Genomic DNA, 14,135 nt, shown 5'->3' with positions numbered 1-14,135 from the left:
GGTTTTTTTGGGTTTTTTTGGGTTTGTTTTTGTTTGGTTTTTTTTTTAGTAAATAATAATTTTAAAATACCAAAAGTAAAATAACAAAAATAAAGTAAATTTCCAAGGCCAAGTTGGACAGGGCTTGGAGCAGCCTGGGATGGTGGGAGGTGCCTGTGACTGGGGTTGGAATAGGATGAGCTTTAAGATCCCTTCCTAAATTTCGGGAAGGCAGCACATCCACCCCTCCTGGCTACAATTCCCTGATAAATCAGCAGATCCCAGCCCAGCTGGAGGCACCACTCCGGGAGATCAGGTGGATTTTCAGCCCCAACAGAGGGGACAGAGCAAAACCCAGAACTTCCCACCCTGGGCTCACTCATCCTCTGGAATCCTGATCACAGCGCAGAAAAATTCATTTTTCATCTTGAATCGGAAGAGAAGAGATAAAAAAATGTGCAGTACAACCTTCTCCTGTTGTGACAGACCTGCAGATATTTCACATTTTTCATTTCTTATCAGGGCCTGGTTTGTGGAGCTCCAAGCCATGCTCTGTGCCAGAGGTATGAGCTCATGGAGCTGCAGTTCTGACTCCCTGCCAGCCCGAGCTGGGATATTAAAAGAAGCCAAAATGAGCTTCCTGTGCAAACTGGGAACAAAAGAACATTTTCCAGCTCTGCCCTGGGGGTTCATAGGAGCCTCCGTGTCCAGCCCCAGGCACAGCTCCCGTCTCATCCCACCACCAGCCCCTGCAGGCAGGAGCAGAAAGCCAGGGCGGGCTCTTCTGGGATGTGCCTGTGTTTAAATCAGAGGCACTGGAGATCCTGGCAGGAGCTCCCAGCTCAGACATTCCCAACGAGGAGCTCGTTCCCCAAACCTGGAGCACACGGAATAAAGCAGGGACATTTCACTCCTCCAGCACACATTTCCCTGTATTTTTAATTTCTCATTCAATGTTTGCACAAGTCCTTTACCCTCCCTGCATTTCACTCGTAGATAAACACTGTCAATCGATTTTAAAATGGGTTTATCACATAATGAAAGGTACGGGTACAACACAACATTATCCTGAAAAATCCTGTTATATTCCACAGTTAAACAGGGAAACATTCCTGTGATCCACAATTGTCTGCCAGCAGCTCAGAAAGCTGAGGCACAAATTTATTTTAGTAAGAGTAAATAGATAATTTAATCAGGATCAATTCTGACTAAATGGGGTGGAAGATGCAGAAACAATGGACTCTGTGGCCATGGAATGGTTTGGATCATCCCATCCCACCCCTGCCATGGGCAGGGACAACTTCCACTGTCCCAGGCTGCTCCAGCCTGGCCCTGGGCACTGCCAGGGCTCCAGGAGCAGCCACAGCTGCTCTGGGAATTCCAGCCCAGCCAGGAATCCCTTCCCAATCTCCCATCCAGCCCTGCCCTCTGGCACTGGGAGCCATTCCCTGTGTCCTGTCCCTCCCTGCCTTGTCCCCAGTCCCTCTGCAGCTCTCCTGGAGCCCCTTCAGGCCCTGGCAGGGGCTCTGAGCTCTCCCTGGAGCCTTCCCTTCTCCAGGGGAACATTCCCAGCTCTCCCAGCCCAGCTCCAGAGGGGCTCCAGCCCTGCAGCAGCTCCAAGATGCTCCTCCAAGCACCTTCTGAGGCTGGACCCAGAGCTGGGGGCAGCTCTGAGGGTGGGCTCTCCCCTGAGGGATAATCCAAATTCTCGCCCCGTTATCCCCACGGGAGGTTCCACCCACGAGGGGCTGGATTCAGGAGATTTCTCTCTCCCCACCAGCAGCCACAGACCTGGTGATGGTGATGTTCCCTCTAAGCAACCTCAGTGCTTAAATTCTACACACCAGAGACCCAAAACAAATTCGGGAGGTGCTGTGTTATCCAGTCAGGTGAACTGCAGGAATTTCGGATTTGAAAGGAATGAGCAGATATTAAATTCTTACCCACAACACTGAAAAATGACGTGAAAAATCCGACAAATGAACAGAGCTGAGACAGAGCCAGGAGCGCCGGCCCAGCCCTGCCAGACCCTGCTGACAGCTGCTGGAAGCACAGGGGATCTTTCCAGGACGGATCACCTTGAGAATAATCCTCCCCCAGAAAGCTTCTGATGCCCAACAACATCAACTGTGCTCGGAGAAACGTGGGAAGCACAGCGGGGAAAAATTTCCTTGGAAAAGCAATGATAATATGAATTATGGAATGGTTTGGATCGGAGAGAATTCCCTAATTCCAACCCTCCCCCATGGATGCTGACCAGAAAGACAAACTGAAGGTGAACACTGGCATCAATGAACACGATTATCAGGAATTTTAACCCAAACTGCAGGTGGACACTGGCATCAATGAACAGGATTATCAGGAATTTTAACCCAAACTGAAGGTGGACACTGGCATCAATGAACAGGATTATCAGGAATTTTAACCCAAACTGAAGGTGGACACTGGCATCAATGAACACGATTATCAGGAATTTTAACCCAAACTGCAGGTGGACACTGGCATCAATGAACAGGATTATCAGGAATTTTAACCCAAACTGAAGTGAACACTGGCATCAATGAACAGGATTATCAGGAATTTTAACCCAAACAGGACAAAACTAAACTGGTTTGGAATTGCTCTCGTTTCCTGAAGATGCAGGATGCAGACCAGCAGGCAGGTGTGGGATCAGCCTCGGGAATGAGGCCTTCACTCTCAAATGCCCCAAACTGTCCTTGGGCCCACAAACACCAGTGGGAATTTGGATGTGCAGTGCACACTTCTGATTTTTCTGTTACCTGAGAGTTTAGGAACCACCAGAGCCTTCCCTGCCTCCGAGGAAAGCCACGTTTTACTGCAAGTTGCCACATTTTTAAAAAAGAAATTACAGATAAAGAGTGTGCTAAAGCCATCCCCAAAATCTGCCCTGTCAGGTGACAAAAGCTCAGTTCCTCTCCTTGACTCCGAGCCAAGGATCCATGGGGAAGCTGCTCCAGGGCCCACAAAACTCTGTGAAAATCCCACTCTTGATATAAAGATGTACCACATATTTTGTCCCAAGACATTTTTCCTTTAAAAAAGCCACACAGAAACGTTGCTGCAAGATTTAAAAACCCTTCCTGTAGAGGTTTCAGGTGTTTCATCTTCCCTTAAAACATCCCGTGGGTTGATCCTGGATACAAGGAGAAATAACCTCGGACTAAGACTGGAACTGGAATTATCGCAGCAACAAGTGTGGTTATGATGTTGCTTCTACTTTTGGGACCTCAACACAATTGTCATGTGGTTCTCACACGGTTCCCTTCGTGTTTTTGGCAGCCGAGCCAGGAAAATCCCTTCCCCAAACCCCCTCCCAGCCCAGGAATTCAAATGAAAATGGGAAAAAGAGGTGACAGACGCCCAGAGCTGCACACCTTGCACGGGGACAATTTGGTGCAGGGCCCAAAGCACCCAACCTGTCCTAATCACCTTGAGCTCATTAATTTACAAAGCTTTGGCCCAACTCTCGGGGCTGGCAGATGATCAAGCTCTTAGTGGATGTGATTCAAACTAATCCACTAAAAGGCATTTAATTCCAGCGAGGAAATCAGGACTTTTCAATTATTAGAAGTGCTAAAAAGTTTTACTGCCAGCAGACTTTCAAGGTGAGGGGAGAAGCGACGCCCAGCCCCATCCATGGGGGTTTCAAATCCCACCTCAAATCCCTCCCTGTGGTTCTCCCAGTCCCCTTTCACTGGAGACAGGGAAAACTGCCCCTGGATCCAGCCTGTGGTGTTCCTTATTTCCCCTCTTTTCATCCTTCAGAACCCATTTTCAGGATGGTTTCCAAGGGAAAAGAGGATTTGGTCAAGTTACACAACTTCTCCCTTGGATCCATCAGTGTTTGGCCAGGCTGGAAAGGAAGGGAAGGTTGGGAAGTTTGGGAATTTAAAGAACATTCCATGGTGGGAACATCCTCCAGCTGCCCCAGCCAAGGAAAACCTGCACTGCCATCAGCATCAAAAAACCCGACCCCAAAAATCCCAAAAGCCAGCAGAGAAAGAGAGAGAGAAAACTTTTCAGTGTCCCAACCATGGAAAAAAAGTCAAATTATAAACCAGGATAAGAGCCAAGGTTGTAAAAAGCAGCTTCCTCAAACATGGGGCTCGTGGTGTCCTTGGAGGCAGGAATGGGTCATGCTCAAGATTTTTATTTTGCCACTTTCAAAAAGCCAAGGCCTTGTTGTCTGAACACCAAACCAAACAACTCCAAATATCATTTCCAGATAAAATATTTTAGTGTACATAAAACTCAAAGCAGGGAAATATTCACTCATTTAACAACACTCTTGGTTCCCTCCATTAAAATTTGCTCCATAAAGCAATTCCACAAAAAAACCCCATTCCCTAGGACAAAAATCACTGAAAAATCACCTCTTTTCCCTTTCCCACTGGAATATTAGATCTAAACCCAAGGTAGAAGCTGTTTAAAATCTCTGTTATCTGGAAAAAATATTAATTTTTTTAAAATAAGATATTAATTTCTAAAGCATTGTAAAATGCCCCAAAGATGCTTTGTACCCTATTAAATGTCTAAGCAGTGCAAGGTTTGGTAGACACAATCTGAAAATAATTTAATAGCAGTGAAACTTCTTGAAATACTTAAACTGCAGCTGAAAAAACAACTTTAAAACCTTCCCAGTCCTTGAAGGGCACCTGAGCAATGCCAATCTGTATTTGTGTGCAGGTTTTACAGAGTTATAGGAACTAGGCATGTTAGATGGATAAAATACATATTTTAGGTGGATAAAATAGATATTTTAGATTTAGGTTTTACAGAGTTATAGAAACTAGGTATTTTAGACAGATAAAATAGATATTTTAGATGGATAAAGTGGGTATTTTAGATGGATAAAGTAGATATTCTAGATGGACAAAGTAGATATTTTAGATGGATAAAATAGATATTTTAGATTTAGGTTTTACAGAGTTATAGAAACTAGGTATTTTAGACAGAAAAAATAGATATTTTAGATGGATAAAGTAGATATTCTAGATGGATAAAATAGATATTCTGGATGGATAAAGTAGGTATTTTAGATGGATAAAATAGATATTCTAGATGGATAAAATAGATATTTTAGATGGATAAAGCAGATATTCTAATGGATAAAGTAGATATTTTAGATGGATAAAATAGATATTTTAGATGGATAAAGTAGATATTTTAGATGGATAAAATAGATAGTTTAGATTTAGGTTTTACGGAGTTATAGAAACTAGATATTCTAGATGGATAAAGTAGATATTTTAGATGGATAAAATAGATATTTTAAATGGATAAAGTAGATATTTTAGATGGATAAAACAGATAGTTTAGATTTAGGTTTTACAGAGTTATAGAAACTAGATATTATAGACGGATAATATAGATATTTTAGATGGATAAAGTAGATATTCTAGATGGATAAAGTAGATATTCTAGATGGATAAAACAGATATTCTAAATGGATAAAGTAGATATTTTAGATGGATAAAATAGATATTTTAAATGGATAAAGTAGATATTTTAGATGGATAAAATAGATAGTTTAGATTTAGGTTTTACGGAGTTATAGAAACTAGATATTATGGATGGATAAAATAGATATTTTAGATGGATAAAGTAGATATTCTAGATGGATAAAGTAGATATTTTAGATGGATAAAGTAGATATTCTAGATGGATGAAGTAGATATTCTAGATCGATAAAGTAGGTATTTTAGATGGATAAAACAGATATTTTAGATGGATAAAGTAGGTATTTTACATATATCTTTTGCACATTTCTCTATGGATGGACACACACTCCTCACCCAGCAGAGACAGGAGGTAAAATGAGGACGACGAGGCCACTCAACCTTTCCTTGGGATGTGAGGACTCCCCAACGTCTCCACCGCCATGGACACCCCAAAAATCCTCTTACCCACCCAACAACCTCCTTGCAGAAATCCTCCACGAAATCCCAGTGGGCATCCCAAGGGTCCACACTTGGAATTTACGGATGGCTCCCAGGGCTGGGTCCCAACCCCGCGCTCACCCTTGGATCCGCCTGGAGAGGGCTGGAAGCTCCTTAAGAGCATGAAGGCATCTCAGGAGATATTAACTCCTAATATCTGCAGACTGGCAGCTGCTTCCCCGGCAGTTTAGCCCCAAATGTGCGTCTGGGACCAAGGAGAGCCCTGGAAGCAGGAGGGATTTCCATGAAATCCAGCCCTGCACCGGTTTGGCTTTAGAATCTTGTTACACCAGGGAGAGAATCCCAGGAAAACAAACTCCCTTTGGGGAAGGGCTGAAGGCTGGGAAAGGCTGGTCGTGCACAAAAACAGAGGGCTCGGTAGATGTAATGAAAATAAAAGGTGCAAAAATAAATTCCAACACATTAAATATTTAAATGTATATAAGGACACAACAGACTAGGCCAAATTCGTATAAAAAACACAGTAATATGTAAAATAAATCTAAAAAAAAATCTAAAAGTTTAAATCCTACGTTTTATTTCACATATTTGGATTTACCACCAGCCTTAATGTGGGGACGCTCGAACAAACACCATTTACACAAATCCACCAATCGACTCCAAGCGAACTGCACGTGCACAGCCCCTATTAAATCAACATTTAAATGAATTAAATGAAAGAATTAAATTGAAATTAAATGAAAGATGTGCCTCTCGGGATTCTGGCCAGGAAGGCCCACGAGACCCCGTGACTCGAGCAGCAGATGCACAGAGCGAGGTGTCGAGATGCTGGCGCTCCATCAAGGGCTCCCTTTCTTCTGGGGACAAGAGCCATTGTTCCCTGTGCCACCAGGGCTCTTCGGGAGCACTGCTGATGCACATCTGTCCACAGTTATTTTATTAGCAACATTTTATATGTGTTTTTTTAAAGTTTTTTTAAAGTGTTTTATTCGATTCCTCAAAAATAACATCCCAAGAGTAACCTGGCGGAATTTGGTTCATTTATTCAAAAATTTGTGTTTGCGGAACAACAAATAAATTGAAATCTGCAGGAGCTGGCAAAGAGAAATCCAGGAGTTTAAATGAAGAATATTTTGGTTTGCTTGTCCTTCTCCTTCCACCCAACCTCATTTTCAGGTGACTTTGGGGCCTATATTTACAGCCTAACTCCACCTTCTCCTCCAGACACACAACACTGACATTAAAAATCCATCCTGAAGGTGATTAATCTCCAAAAATGAGCTTGTCAAACCCTTCCCTCCGCCAGCCAGGCCCAAAAATTCCTGATTTCCCTCACAGAAGCGTGAATTTTGTGGCATAATAAGCTGAAATCACCCCAGCTGCACTCCAGGAGCAGAGCTGGAACACACTGGGCTCACCCTGAGAGGTGATTCCAGCTGGGAATCTCTGCCTGGATAAATGAATGATAACAGTGAAAGGGAGCAGGGGCTGGAGTTAAAAATTTCCAACTATTTGAATGTAATCAGTAAGTTAATTAATTAATTAATAAGGGCTAAGAGCAGCAATTCAGGAAATTTCCTGAGAAAAGATATTTTTGAGGACTTTTTTTAAAACACTGGACTCGCCCTGCGAGGTGATTCCAGCTGGGAATCTCTGCCTGGATAAAGGAATGATAACAGTGAAAGGGAATGGGGGCTGGAATTAAAAATTTCCAACCATTTGAATGTAATCAGTAAGTTAATTAATTAATTAATAAGGGCTAAGAGCAGCAATTCAGGAATTTTTCTGAGAAAAGATATTTTTGAGGGCTTTTTTTAATTGCCCCAGGGCGCTTAAAACCTACATTTAATAAGCTCAAAATTAGACAAGATTAGGAGTATGCAGCCTTCAGCATTTCTGGATATAAACCACCAGGAAAACGCTCTCCTTCCATGACTCCCACTTTTCCAGAGTCATTTTATTCCCTCTGTTAATAATTTCCTGTGTTAATCTGGATTTACACTTTTTTAATTTTAGCACAGCACATCCCTAAGCAGGGTAATTCCCTCCCTTGGACAAACCCCAGGAATTCTGCCTGATGCTGAAATATTTCCCCCTTCCCGTTTTTCCAGCCAAATCCCTGCAGCATCCACAGGGATCATCCCAGGCACCTGCCTGGGAGCCGTAATTCGTCTGCACAGCAGCTCAGGAGATGAAAGCAGAGACACACAAAAGCTCAGGGCTGGCTGAGAGGAAATAATTGCAGCCAGAATTCCACCAGAGGAATTTGTGTAATTCTATTAAAGGCGCTTGTAGAGGAAGAGAATGAAAGAAAACCCAAAAAACCCCCCAAAAAAACCAACCTCAAATTCAAATAGAACGCACCCAGAATTGGATAAAATACAGGAATAATTGGCATTAAACAAATAAAAGACATAAAAGGGAAACATGATGAAATTTGAATTATAATTTAGGTAATTCCTCTCTTCTTTTCCTGTCATATTTAGCAGTTTACATAGAATATTTAGCAATTTATATAGAACATTTAGTAGTTTATGTAGAATATTTAGCAATTTATATAGAATACTGAGTAGTTTATATATAATATTTAGCAATTTATATAGAATATTTAATAGTTTATGTAGAATATTTAGCAATTTATATAGAATACTGAGTAGTTTATATATAATATTTAGCAATTTATATAGAATATTTAGTAGTTTATGTCTAATATTTAGCAATGTATATAGAATATTTAGCAGTTTATTTAGTGGTTTATATCCATTTAGTGATTTATATAGAATATTTAGCGCTTTATATAGAATATTTAGCACTTTATATAGAGTATTTAGCTGTTTATATAGACGATTTAGTGGTTTATATAGAATATTTAGCACTTTATATAGAATATTTAGCAACTTACACAGAATATTTAGCAATTTACAGACAATTAGGACGCCCCCAGAGGCGCTTACTCAGGAATACACACCGATGGAGCAGCAGAGGGATATTTCACAGCTTCATCCCAAATCCATCCCAACTCTGAGGCTTCCAGGAAGGATCTCCTGAGTTTCCCAGCGGAGCCTGGGAGGAGGCAGCCCCTGCTGAGCGCATCTGCAGCATCCCCTGGGAGAGAGCCCCTCTTAACTCCCTGCCCCGGCACTGCTCGATAAATGGGAATATTGTGGATTCACAGGGAATCGCTCAGAGCGGCCTGAGCTGGGATCACGTAGGCACAACTGGGCAGTGAACAAACGGCCATTTATTCGGAGTTTCTGCCCGTTTTAACACGTGCCAAGGGATAAACCGTGGGCTCATTGGGGGTGTGCAGATGTCCAAAATAGATATTTGTGGGGGTGACAATTATTTATTGTTGGTGGGGATGGAGCCCTGCCTCCAGACACACATTTCTCCCGTGAACCCCATAAAATTGGCACTGCAGATTTATAAAAACTCAACCGGGGACAACAAAGTGGAGGGGGGAGAGCCCAAAGAGCAGCCCTGGTGGAAAATGATGATTATTTCTGGGAACATATGGCCGCGGAGGGATAAGGACTCTGCTCCTCTCTGAGTAGGTCACACCACGCCACAAAGAACACAGAAAACTCACCAGGGGCAAAATGGGTCTAGGACAGGGAGAAAAAAAAAAGAGGAATTATTCACTTTGTGGGAAAAAAAGGTGGATTCCCAGGAGTCTTGTTGTACAAACTACAAAAAAAAAAAAATCACAGAATTCAAAATAATTTTTAAAAATTGGTGGTACAATCGTGGGTTTTATTTGTACTTTGGCTCCTCCTCTCCCATTACACCACAAGGAGGGATTGTGTGAGGTAAAAACCTCTCCAGACTGGCAAAGAGCCACCAGAAATTCTACCTTGCCACCTCCTCTTTGTGTTCCCACCAAGCCAAGATCTCTTTCCAAAGGCAGATCCCAATCAGCAAAGCAGACACGGCACCTTTCACCCAGGGCCCACGTCAGCCGCCCCAGGGCTGAAATAACAGTTTGTTTTCGAGCTAAATGAGTTCATTTTCACTAAATAGGTCTCGCTGAGTGAGATCCATGGAGCCAGACCAGCAGCAGACACTTCCAGCTCTCCCCAGAGCTCCCCACGGCCGGGCCCGGCCCTTGGATCGCTTGACCCCAAGGCCTCGCCCTGCCCATTCCATCACATCAGTCTGACAGACTGAGGAGCAACGTGGGGCAGGAAAAGCAGGGGGGTCAGAACTTCCTGCCCTCAGGTCCTAAAAATCACCTTGAGGGACGGCCGGAGCTCCTTTCTAGCGCTCCTCAAATCCCTTCACCCACCCAGGCCGTGAGAAACCGGAGTGATCAACAAATCACGGGATGCAACTTGGGTTTCCATTGGAAAACCCCAACCCTGCTGACCAGCAGAGCTGAAAGCAAATAATTTATTCAATTTCCAAGCTCTGTTGTAACTTATCCTTTGCTTTTACACCAGAGAGTGGCAGGAGATCGGCCTCGAGATCAGACACGCGAGCGCCAAATAATGAAACCGGCGGATCGCTGACGCATAAATAAAGTTTTGGATTCGCAGGGAACAAATCTCCCACTGTGGCACGGCCAGGAGGACTTTTCAGATGTTTTTATTGTCAGCACTGGCCTAAAAAGAAAAAATCCAGTGGGGATGGGAAGGGTTGGATTCCCTCCCTGCTGGCACCTCCTGGGGCTGTGGGGAGGCAGCGGGGTTAGACCCGAGGGCAAGCCTGGTTAAACCCAGTCCTTGGGGTTTGCATAATTAATGAGTGGATGCTGGGAATGATTTTATCCCGGCAGCCCTGGTGAGCTGAATCATTTTGGGATCAGAGGATTTGTTCCCAGCTCGTTCCGCCGCCGAGGAAACGTGGATCCAGTGGAGAAACCTCGTCCCTCACAGAGCTGGACCCTGCAAGCTCAGCACTGAGCAACACTGAGCAAAAAAATAGAAAAATTTGGGTTTTCCTGGGCTGCTTCCAGCACTGGCTGCAGAGGGAACGGCACCATTGGGTTTCCATGGCAGGAAAATAACGCGCAGCTCTGAAATCCGCGGGATTCGGGGAGGCTGGAGAGAGACACGGAGCCAGCCTGACCTCCTGACACCCCCAGAGCCAGCCCTGAGCCAGCCAGGTCCTCCCACCTCGGCGCAAAACTGCTTTTCCACAGCAATAAAAACAGGGAAAATCCAGCAGAGGCTGTTCTAAAGGCGTGTTCATGGTCACGCCGGGGATTTCCACCCACTTCCCACTGTGGTTTAAACGATTCCCACAGAACAAGCTCCATGAAGCAGCAGAATAATTATTTATAATACAGAAAATACATTTTTGTGGCAGTTCTGCCCTCTGGAAGTCCCCAATCCATCAGCTCAGCAGCTGGTGAGGCCTGAAAATGATTGAAGTGATTTTTAAAAATGGGCCACAGCCTCGGCTCCTGACGCTGGAAAAATCAACCAGTGTGGATTACAAATTATGGATATTCCTGCAGGGACTCCTGGGCAGGTTTTCATCCCTGTCCGTGTCCATGGCCAAGTGAAAATTCCCAAAATATAGCAGAAATTACATGGATATAGAAAAGAATTATCCAGCTCATTGTATTGGCAAGTGATGTTTAGGAACAGAATTTAATAATTATTAAGAAATTTGTAATACTCCTTCCACTTTAGCAGGAAAGAGCACAAACACTGGCTACAACTGGAAACACAGTTAATTATCTATGAAAATAATTTAAATTTTAATTTAATTTAATCCAAAGCTAGGCTGGATTGGGGCTTGGAGCAACCAGTGGAAGGCATTCCTGCCCACGGCAGGGACTGGAATGGGATGAGCTGTAAAATCCCTTCCAACCCCAAATATTCCATGATTTTTTAGAGAGCAGCGTTTTTTAATTAACAGGGAAGAGGAGCAGGAAGCTCTTTAGCAGCAGCACCGCGATTCTCTTTTACTCCAAACAAACATCATTATTCCCTTCGCTTTCATTCGGAAAACAACTCGTGAAGAGCCCCATTTCCATAAAGAGGCTCTCAGGAAAAAACAAAATAAATTAAAATAATGACACTCGCAGCGCCAGGTCCGTGCCAAACCCCGGAGCCCCGCTGGGGAGCGGGGCAGGACCGGCCCGGGAGCGCCTCCACCGCCTCCCCGCAGCCAGAAACACGCGGAGAAGCCTCTGCCGTGCCCCGGAACACCGGGAATTCGGGGGGAGAGGGGGTGTGGAAGGGAAGGGCGGGTTCCAAACACGGGGAGCTCCTGGAGAACCCCTCCGGCTCCCCCGGGCTCATCCCCTGCAAACGCGGGGCCGGTTCTGCTCCCGGAGCGGAGCCAGGAGCCCCCAGACCCAGCTGGAATCGCCGAGCCGGGGCTGGACCGAGGGAAAATGGATATTTTCCCATTTTCCCTTTAACCCGCACAGGCACGGGTTTGTTTTGCTAAGCACGTGTCAACCCGAGTGACTTCCCGACTAAAAAAAAAAAAAAAAAAAATCGCTTTTTTCTCTGTAACAATAGCGAAAACAATAAGGAAAACAATAAGGAAAACAATAGGGAAAACACTAGGGAAAAGGGGTGGAAAGAAGGGATTTGGGGGGTCAAACAGAGACACGGACGTACCTTTGCCGCACGGATTTTCCAGCCGCTGGCTCAGGGAGTTTCCATCGCGCCCTCGGCGGCCGGGGCAGCCCGGGAGCCGGGAATTGGGGAGCCGGGAATTGGGGAGCCGGGAATTTGGGAGCCGGGAATTGGGGAGCCGGGAATTGGGGAGCCGGGGATGCCGGAGCCGGGAATTTGGGAGCCGGGGATGCGGGAGCCGGGGATGCGGGAGCCGGGGATGCGGGAGCCGGGAATTCGGGAGCCGGGAATTGCAGAGCCGGGAATTCCAGAGCCGGGAATTCCGGAGCCAGGAATTCCGGAGCAGGCTGGGCTCGCCTCCGTGCCGGGGCCGGCTCATGGAGCGGCGGTGCCCGCTCCGCTCGGCTGCCAAGGCGAGATTAGGATCTCCGGCGGGCAGGGAATTGTGCTGAGCTCCAGCTTTTCTCGGCGCTTCATTGAAAACGAGCTGCTGCCTTATCCCGGGCTGCTCTGGACACAGCGAACAATCAGCGGGTTATCCTGCTCCAGGAGGGGGAAAAAAAATTTAAAAAAATCTATGGATAGCAAAGGATGAGCTCCGAAGCGCTGGGAATTAACAGCCGAGAAGGAGAGGAATCCTGCGAGACAGGAGCGAGCGCCATCCGAGAGTGACCCACGAACATTCCGGGCTGCGGGATCGCCTCATTCCCGTTTTTCCTCCTCCCGAGGGTCACCAGAGCGAGTCCCCGCTCCCTGCCCCGGCCGGGAGCGTCTCCCGGCTCTGAATCACCGCCGCTCCCGGCACAGCCTCCCCGAGAGCTTCCCCATCTCCTGCAGCCTCCGGCGGGGTTTGTTATCTCCGCCGCTCGCAGGTTTTGAGGGCGGTGATGAGGTTTTATCACGCCGGAGTCACGTCCGTGTCTCGGCAGGCTGAGCTCGAACCCCCCCGCGTGTTTCCAGCCCGTGACATCACACCCAGCCCGGGTGAGTGGCTTTGAGATAAGAGGCGATGCCCCCTCCCCGAGAATTCCGAGATAAAATGTCGGAGAAGGGCCGGCTGTGCGCACAGCACAACCTAACTCATCTCGGGACATTAATTAGGCATGCGGGAGGCATTCAAAGCAGAAAGTATTCAAAACAGCCTAAGCAGGGATTCATAAAAAAATCATTACTATGGAATGAGCGCCGGCTGCCAGCGGGACGGGGCTGGGGAGAGCAGGAACGCTCCTGGGAGAAGCTGCACCGCCCCTCTCCCACTGCCATCCTCACCCAGCACCCAAATCACCCAAATCCACGGCCCCGCCGCTCCTTCCTGCTCCCGCTGTTTCCTCTTCCAAGGTTCTTGGGAAGAGCATCCCCAGAGCGGGACCGGAGCGCTCCTGCCGGGCTGTGAGCGCTCCTGCCGGGCTGTGAGCGCTCCTGCCGGGCTGTGAGCGCTCCTGCCGGGCTGTGAGCGCTCCTGCCCGGCTGTGAGCGCTCCTGCCCGGCTGTGAGCGCTCCTGCCCGGCTGTGAGCGCTCCTGCCCGGCTGTGAGCGCTCCTGCCGGGCTGTGAGCGCTCCTGCCGGGCTGTGAGCGCTCCTGCCGGGCTGTGAGCGCTCCTGCCCGGCTGTGAGCGCTGCCACGCGTCCCCTCCTCTGCACAACTGCGTTTGCAGGAGCCCAAAATACCCCGAGCTGGGAGGGATGCACCAGGATCAGC

At 46.5% G+C, this 14,135-nt stretch overlaps 1 protein-coding gene across 4 annotated transcripts in view; it reads right to left on the bottom strand.

Annotated features, from left to right (window-relative positions):
* Nucleotides 1-13,875, bottom strand: part of LYPD6 (LY6/PLAUR domain containing 6) — a 32,556-nt gene extending 18,681 nt beyond the window's left edge. Inside the window, exons 1-2 of one of the 4 annotated variants that reach the window (XM_063401036.1) lie at nt 13,722-13,875; nt 12,479-12,976 (exon numbers count right to left, since the gene is read on the bottom strand). The gene's annotated coding sequence lies outside the window, so the exon portion shown is untranslated. The other 3 variants (XM_063401038.1, XM_063401037.1, XM_063401034.1) reach the window with 3 other exon arrangements.
* Nucleotides 13,876-14,135: the final 260 nt, after the last annotated feature.

The sequence above is a fragment of the Prinia subflava genome, chromosome 6 (assembly GCF_021018805.1).
Source record: "Prinia subflava isolate CZ2003 ecotype Zambia chromosome 6, Cam_Psub_1.2, whole genome shotgun sequence".
Taxonomy (NCBI): domain Eukaryota; kingdom Metazoa; phylum Chordata; class Aves; order Passeriformes; family Cisticolidae; genus Prinia; species Prinia subflava.
This window is presented reverse-complemented; position numbering and strand designations above follow the sequence as displayed.